The sequence below is a fragment of the Bubalus bubalis genome, chromosome 3 (genome assembly GCF_019923935.1).
Source record: "Bubalus bubalis isolate 160015118507 breed Murrah chromosome 3, NDDB_SH_1, whole genome shotgun sequence".
Classification (NCBI taxonomy): domain Eukaryota; kingdom Metazoa; phylum Chordata; class Mammalia; order Artiodactyla; family Bovidae; genus Bubalus; species Bubalus bubalis.
The window spans coordinates 140,319,503-140,328,399 of record NC_059159.1 but is presented as its reverse complement, the minus strand read 5'-3'; the positions used below and the strand labels follow the sequence as shown (position 1 = coordinate 140,328,399).

The 8,897-nt window shown below is 38.2% G+C and overlaps 1 non-coding gene across 1 annotated transcript; it reads left to right on the top strand.

Annotated features, from left to right (window-relative positions):
- The first annotated feature begins 7,747 nt into the window (after positions 1-7,747).
- Positions 7,748-7,819, top strand: TRNAW-CCA. Its single transcript has one exon. It is a non-coding gene; the product is annotated as a tRNA-Trp (tRNA).
- Positions 7,820-8,897: the final 1,078 nt, after the last annotated feature.

Genomic DNA, 8,897 nt, shown 5'->3' with positions numbered 1-8,897 from the left:
TGACCTTTCTTCTCTCCAAGTCTCAATGAGGTTGCACTAACTTTCAAAGGAAAGAGTGGCTGGTGATTTCTTTTTGCTCACCATCCACAGGTATCTGCACAGTATCTGGCATAACAGGCAAATGGTTAAAGTCTTTTTAAATTGGCAAGGTGAATCATTTGCTTCCAAGCTGACATTTCCTCTCCTTGAAGCTTCCGAACCCCTTGTTTTATAGTCAGTCAATTCTACTGAGAATTTTCAAGAAAGATTTCTTCCTTTATTGTTCTGTATCAGTTTCTTCCCCTAAGCACTTCGGAACTCACCAGGGGCTGACAAAAATTAAACTTCTTGAAGGCAAAAGGTAATTAAGTTTCTCTTCTAGTGCCAAAATGTAATTGAAGATTTTAGACAAGGACTTACATTTTTTTTTTCTTTTCAGTCTAACTACAACATCTACAGAAATATAGCTTGTTTTTAATTAGATTATCACATAATGCCAACCACTTCTAATACTTTAATGGGAAAACATTCTAGATTAATATGTTTAAGATTGTCAGCTGTTCTGGCATTTGCTGAAAGGTGTATTGATAGAGTCAATGTGTTGAGTCAATGTGTTAATTCAATAGCATCAACGAGAAGTATGAAACAATTTGTAAAAATCTAATGGCTTTATTATATATAAATTGATCAGGTACTGGCACAGGGATATCCAGAAAAAAGCTATCAGACTTACTTAAAATAAATCTTATGCCCATGTGCTGTGTGCTCAGGATCGGGCCTGAAGCTAAAACACAATATGGTGTACAAAGAAATGGTAGGGATCAAGTATCAACTAATTGCTTATAAAATCATAAGCCTGTTGAAAAAGATTCTTTTAGTTTCTCACATTATACAAAAGGGAAGTTGGGGACACAGTGGAGATGAGCAATGTGACGTTAGTAAAACAATAGGTGAGATATCAGGAGCAGAGGTGTGGCACTGAGTTTGCTGTATTAGCATGTGAACAAGCTAGTGATACACACCAAAATGCCTGCAGCGGAATCAATATCTCTCTGGTCCCTCTTCTGAAATCCAACAAAAGTGCTAATGCAAGATATTTAGTTGGCTTAAACTTGAAGCTCTGTGTCTTATTATAAAATAATCCTTATGGGCAAAAGAAGCCCATAAATAACCTTCAGAAGCTCACTCTTTATTTCTTCCATCTTTTTCAGATTGAATTTGACTCCTACTGCTTTTTCCCTGGGTCCCTTTGGCATGTATGATGACAATCAGAGCATGTTGCTTTCTGGGTTATCACACTGGAGCCAGGTTGTAGATTGCAGTATAGGTAGGAAAATAAAATATGTTTTGTGACAGCAATATGGTATCCTTTTGGTCTGGCTGTTGGGACAAATCAGGGCATATCTATGTGGCTTTATCTCTGAATGTCATCTTAAATTTGCCCTATGGATTGATAAATTGTTATTTAACTTGCAACATGAACTATCATCAATTTTTATGGCTAAGTGAGGTGCTCTGGAGTGACATATGTCTCAAGTCTGAAAAACCTGAAGTCATTAACTGGCAACCTGAAAACTGTAAATATAAGTTCTAAGCCCCAAGAGAGCCTGTACTCTTCATAACATGCAACTTTACTTTGCTCTCCTTGATATTTGGTGTGGCAAAGGAAATTGCCATACGCAATTCACACAGCATTGTAAAAATCCTTGCCTTATTATTTTTTAAGACGTGCTTCAAGTCAGTTTTCTCAGGGATTGAAAAAGTTAATCAGTATACTATTTCTTCTTTATAACTGACTGAAATATACTGATTTGTTTTGCTGCATGAGCATAATGGGTAAAAGCATGGACTTGCGTCAGCCAGCTGGGGTTCAAATTCCAGCTTCACTTGTCACTAGATCTGAAACTTTGGGCAAGTTACTTTACTTCTCCATGCCACAGATTAAATTAGATTGCCTCAGATTAAAAAGTGTGTGTGTGTGTGTGTGTGTGTGTGTGTGTGTGTGTGTATGTATGTGTGTGGTATTCAGCCCATGATAAATACTATGTGTTTGCTATATATTTCATAAGCCAAAGTAAAGTTTTGCATGTTTAGTTCAGAAATTTTAGAGGCTGACTTTTAGTCACTGTACCTAAGTTTTTGAGCAAAATCAGTGTTCATATATGAAGCACAAATGTCTCTTTACCTGGAAGCTAAACAGGTAAACATCAGAGAAAGAATTTCAATGTCCTATTTATGTTGGTAATTAACTTCTGATTCCTTGAAGAGATTTGCTCATTTCTGATATATTTGTCTTCTAGAGGAGTTAAATCTTTTCTAAGTATAGATTCAGTGAAGTCAATTATAAAGTATAAAATCTTTATTATAATAAAGCTTATCTTCTCTTCCAATTGCTACTCATATTTCTTCTCTCACTTTAGCAAATTAACAGACATTAAAATTTCATCATGTTTCTCTAAATTTGCCTCTTAACTTTGCAAATGGAGAACTAAAAAAAAACCCCAAATAACAAAACCCACCATCATGAAATGAAAACAAACTAATGACTTCTTCTCTTAGTGCTTTCCATTTACAAAATTATAGTTTTTTTTTTCTTTCTGTATTTACTCCATTTGGTGTGTTAAATGCCTAGCATGTTGCAGATGTTGACCAAGAAGCATTACAAATGTTCCCCATGAGGCTCCTTACTGAGCTCTCAAGCTATGAGATTACCTTAGGAAAAGAAATATGGGATTTGACTTCCTCAAAAAGTCACCATTCCAGAAGCTTATGGTAAGACACCAAACAAACAACTAAGTGGAAATCCCCTGGAGAGGCCAAGGTGTGTCCAGGAGTGAGTCCCTTGTTTCATCTTAAAACATAACACATCCCATTCTTGACCATGTATCTGGAGAAAATGCTAATTTGAAAAGATACATGCACCCCAATGTTCATAGCAGCACTGTTTACAATAGACAAAACATGGAAGTAACTTAAATGTCCATCTATAGATTAATAGATAAACATATAGATAAATATATGCAATGGAATACTACTTAGCCACAAAAAACAAATGAAATAATGCCATTCATAGCAACATGAATGGACCTAGAAATGATCATACTAAGTGAAGTAAATCAGACAGAGGTAGACAAATATCATATGATATTTACACTTATATGTGGAATCTAAAAAAAATGGTACAAATGAACTTATTTGCAAACTAGAAATAGGCTCACAGACATAGAAAAAACTTCTGGTTACCAAAGGGGATAGTGAAAGCTTAACTTTCACTAGGTGGGGGCAGATAAATTATTGTTTGGGGATTAACATATATACATAATATATATAAAATAGGTAACAAGAATCTACTGTATGCACTGGAAACTGTACTCAATGACTTATAATAAATCATAATGGAAAATAATATGAAAATTTATATATATATATAATATATGTATAACTGAATCACTTTGCTGTACACTTGAGACTATCACAACATTGTAAATTAACTATACTTCAAAAAAAATACCACAAATATTCCAGTGCTTTTAGTGCAATAAGAATTCAGCATTGACCAAAGTCCCATGAAAACTGAAGATGACTATATTAAAAATAGTTTTTAGTATTAAACAGTTTATGAGGTATTGACAATCTGGTGGGATTCCATAGAGGATGACCAGCAAAGGCTGAAGTTTGGAATCTTGTCACCTGAAGGGTTAAAGGGAGGCAGAGGTGTTAAGCCTGGTGAGTTCAGTTCGGTTCAGTAGCTCAGTCATGTCCTAGTCTTCGTGACCCCATGGACTGCAGCATGCCATCCCTGTCCATGACCAACTCCCAGAGTTTGCTCAAACTCATGTCCATCAGGTCAGTGATGCCATCCAACCATCTCATCCTCCATTGTCCCCTTTTCCTCCTGCCGTCAATCTTTCCCTCCTGCCGTCAATCTTTCCCAGGATCAGGGTCTTTTCCAATGAGTCACTTCTTCTCATCAAGAAGGGAATGGCAAATAACTTCAGTATTTTTGCCTTGAGAATCCCATAAACAGTATGAAAAAGGTAAAAAGCCTGGTGAAGAGGAAAGGAAATTGAAGCTGTTTTCTTATATTGGGAGTGATGATTTGTAAAGAGGAATTACATTTGTTCTGTGTTACAGGTGAAAGCTGTAGCAAGTTTTGGGGGATTCCTTCACTTTGTAAGCCTGTGGGAGAGGTAGATCTCACTTCCTTTTATGAAATCTATTTTTAAGTTTTTCAGACTTTCTTACTAAGTCATGGTGATCTACAAATTTGAGGCATGTGTTGGACTTGCAAAGGTTGTGAGGGTTCTCCTTGAGGGGAGTAATGATTTCAGGAAGAAGCGGTGGAGCAGCAGAAGCGGTGGTGCTCAGGGTGGCATCAAGGATCCATGCTGGAGGTCTGTGTGGGGCACGATTTAGCCTCTGATTTAGTTACCATGGCTGAGGCATCCCCACCAGCAGTTCTACAACATGATGTCAGGCATGTTTCTGATCATATATCCCTAAAGGTTGTTCGTCAGCCTTCCTAAAAATCCTATGAGAAGTGCAATATCTTTTAATAATTTTCATTTCTACCTATATCATTCAGGGTTGATACTGTTGCTTTCCCATAAGAACCCTGAATGATACCTAAACTGGTACCAGGAATGGTTGCAAGCAACTGACTTTCAAGGAAATGGAGGAGTCTGGAATGTTTTATATGCTCTGGTTGGGGTTGAAGACTGTGAAAACCCAAATGAGCATTGAGGCCTGGACTCTTGCAGCTAATGACACATAGTTGCAAAACAGTTGTGAATCATATGATATCTGGGGAAAACACTGAAGAACTTTGCCAAGTTACAGATCTTCTGAAGTCTGAAAATGTAGGAGTGCAGTTTTAGGTAGCTATATAAAGGGAGAAAGAATATAACATTAAATTTATTAATATGGGCTCTCTGGGAAAGTATTCTGGATTTAATGTGCTAGCTCAGGTGGTAGGAATTGGTTCTAACTGGTTGCTTGTTTTAGCATCGGTACTCTAGATTAAGTTGTGGCCAAGTTAAATGAAGTTGAGATGCCGAAATCTGCTGGTATTATGTAGAAGAAGAAATCCCAACTCTTGGAAGGTGAGGATGTTGGAGTGGACTTATCATGTATAATCTGCAAATGCTAGCTATGTCCTGTTGATAAATATGTTGGTAGAAAAAGCATCAACACTTTAAGTACTTTAGTGTCTGTTCCTTTTTAAAAAAAATAAATCTTTAATAAAGTACTTACTCCCCATCCTGAACTCCCCTCCCCCTATAAGTCTATTCCTTATAGGTTGAGGATTTAGAACAAGATGATGTGTAAAAGTGCCCTCTGCTTTGAATGTGGAAACCAAAAGGTGGTCTGAAGTTACCACACTAGACAATAGACATGGCCTCGGAACCAGAAATCCCCAGGAATTTTTGATGATAGTTAATTGATCTTGGGGCTGTAGGGTAGAAAGGCATCGGCAGTCCATTAAAATAGAATTTGATTTATAGAACTGATAAAACAGTAACCTGTTGAAAATGGCTTGATTTGACCTACTGGAATAGAGGCATAATCCTGTTCTCTTCCTGGGTCTTATAAAGCTGAATGATGGCACAGAGAAGCCAGCGGCCTTGAGAGATCTTCATTGCTTACATTTCCTGAGAGAAGGGTATGCCACACACAGCCATGGGAGAAGCATGAAGCAGTTTTCTGTTTTAATTTTTTAAACTGAAGTATAGTTGATTTACAGTGTGTTAGTTTCTGATGATACATTTACACACACACACACACACACACACAGACACACACACGTTTATGGTTTTTCCACTATGGCTTATTATAGGATATTGATCAGGAGGCAGAAACTGGAGTGAGAGGAAAGCCCAGACCATGGCCTTTATTGGGGTTTCTGAGAGAAGGACAAGGCAGGCAGCATAAACAGTTTAAACTTAACCAGTCTGAATAATGCCATCAGGCCCTGGGTTGCAGGGGTGGTCTCTAGTTGTCTGGTAAACAGCCATGGATTGGTCAAGGTAACTTAAGGTAGGAGAAATTTTGGTTGTCTTTGTGAGATTTAAAGGGTTAGGAAGAGATATAGACACAGAGGGATTTATTTTTTTGCATCTGGAAGACTACTCCACGTTGAGACCTTTGCTATTTCTAACAATTGACTATATCTGGGAAGGGCAGTCTTTCCAGGGCAGCAAGATTTTTTAAGCTCTTGAAACATCAGAAGGTACAGAAAATTAACAAAACAAAACAAAACAATACAAGATGATGACTGTAATCTCCTTGTCCAGTTTTCAGACTTGAGAGTCTGTGCACAGAGATGATGCCTAGTAAAGTGAGGTCAGCTGCCCTGGACGAAGGACCCACTAGAGTGGGCAGTGTCACGCTTCCTCCTAGACTTCACTAAAGGCACTGGTAGATATGTATCAGTGCAAATGGATTGTGGAAATGAAAATATCCATTTTGGAGGTTAGTGGACACTGAACAAAGCCAACACTTATTCCTGGAGACCCAGAAGGCCCTAGTCAGCATAGGGCTTCAGGGTGTTGGAAACTAATGAGAGCTTCTGTCTGAGTCCTTCCCCATTGTAGAGTCCTTGAGACCTTGAACACACTGTGTGGTTATGTCCTCGGTTTTATCTGTAATACACACATCTGTTGGCAGAATCCCTATAAAGGCCTTTCATCTTAGAGCAGTGGCCCTTTTGATTAAAAGAGCTGGATGGAAATTCTTAGAACTCCCTCTCTCTGTCTAAATAGTAAACCAATACACTACCACTAGGGGAAATCAGAGTTAAAGGCCATCATTAAAAACCTGAAACATACAAGGATGGTAATCCTGTTACATACCCAGACTAACTAATTTGGCTTCTGCTGAAGATGGTTTGTTTGATCAAGAATAGACACTTAGATACAAGCGTTTTAGGGTTTTTTGTGTATAGTAACATGTCATCTGCAAACAGTGACAGTTTTACTTCTTTTCCAATTTGGATTCATTTTATTTCTTTTTCTTCTTGGATTGCTGTGGCTAAGACTTCCAAAACTATGTTGAATATAAGTGGTGAGAGTGGACGTCCTCTCACCACTTATATTCTTGATCTTAGAGGAAATGCTTTCAGCTTTTCACCATTGAGTATGATGTTAGCTGTAGGTTTGTTGTATATGGGCTTTATTATGTTGAGCTACGTTCCCTCTATGCCCATTTTCTGGAGAGTTTTTTTTTTTTATCATGAATAGGTGTTGAATTTTGTCAAAGGCTTTTTCTGCGTCTATTGAGATGATCATATGGTTTTTACTCATCAATTTATTGATGTGGTATGACACACTGATTGATTTGCAGATGTTGAAAAAAAAGAAAGAATAGAAGATTACAGCTTCTGTTCTGGATGGGATCTCCTAATATCATCAATTAGTGCATCTTTTAATTATAGTTATGTAACTATTAATACAGTGCAATTTTCTTTTTCTCACAGAACACAACAAAATTTTTCTTAAAGAACCAGATAGCAAATACTTCGGCCATGTGGTGCCATGTGATTTTTATGGCAGCCAATCAACGCAGATATTGTAGTACAAAAGCCACCATAAATGGTACGTAAGTGAATGGTTGGATGGCATCACTGACTCAATGGACATGAGTTTGAGCAAACTCTTGGAGATGGTGGAGGACAGGGAGGACTGGCATGCTGCAATCCATGGGGTTGCAAAGAGCAGGACATGACTGACTGAACAACAACAACAAATGAATGGGTATTTTGCCTTGGGCTTCCCTGATGGCTCAGAGGTTAAAGCATCTGCCTCCAATGCAGGAGACCCGGGTTCGATCCCTGGGTTGGGAAGATCCCCTGGAGAAGGAAATGGTAACCCACTCCAGATAACTCTTGCCTGAAGAATCCCATGGATGGAGAAGCCTGGTAGGTTACAGTCCATGGGGTTGCAAAGAGTCGGAGACAACTGAGCAACCTTAAAAACTGATAGCCATCCCCTAGGCACAGTTTGCTAACCACAACTCTATCCCAAAAGCCAGAAAATACCCAAAATAAGTTGCTCTAATTGGATTAGGACATTGGTAGATTATTACCAGTGAGTCTAGGACAGGGGATGTTTCAGTAATGGATGCACTGAAACCAGGTAAATTTGGCTTTAAGAGTCCATGACTCTTAAGCAAATATTTCTATCCCTTTTTCATCATATCCCAAGAATGAAGAAAGAGACACTACAATACCTCATTTGCTTATTAAGAGTCTCAAGTTTCCATCACAAGCTAAAAAAGTCCAGTTACAGACGTGTCTCAAACTTCTGAGTGAAACTTATATTGCATTAATATAAATTAAAAGATTCCATTTTGGTGACTTTACCAAACAAAAGATTAATCTGATTCAAGGGGACTCTTTTTCTGTGCTTTTCAATAGTGTAAAGATACATCATATTCGTTCTGATATTTCCTTGGAGAACATCAGATATGCTTACTTATTAGTAGACTGGGGGACTAAGGTTTGAAAGGGGCTAAAGTGGAGTTTTTATTTAGCTATGCATTTTAAAATTTCAGATAGGAGAACTTCGCTATGTAAAGGAATGCCCAGGCTACCACTGCCTTCCTAATGACTTTTGTCTGTTGAAATCTGATCTCTCCCCCGCAGAGATGTGCCACGGGTTCTGAATTACTGTGTGGCGATCCTATTAGTCACCGTAAAACTGCTAATGTGCCCCATTTAAGCAGGCACAGTGGATTTCAGAGCAGTGCAGTGATAGAAAGCAGAGCTGACAGCTGTGTCGTCAATCATTTTTCTCGGCTGTGCGCTGCAGCTGTTCAGCATTATCACTTATTTACCGCTTAAAATAGACACTTTATAACCATAACTCAAAAGCGAACATGGCCACAAAGGGGAGAAAACTGACCCTTGAGATCTGAGGAAA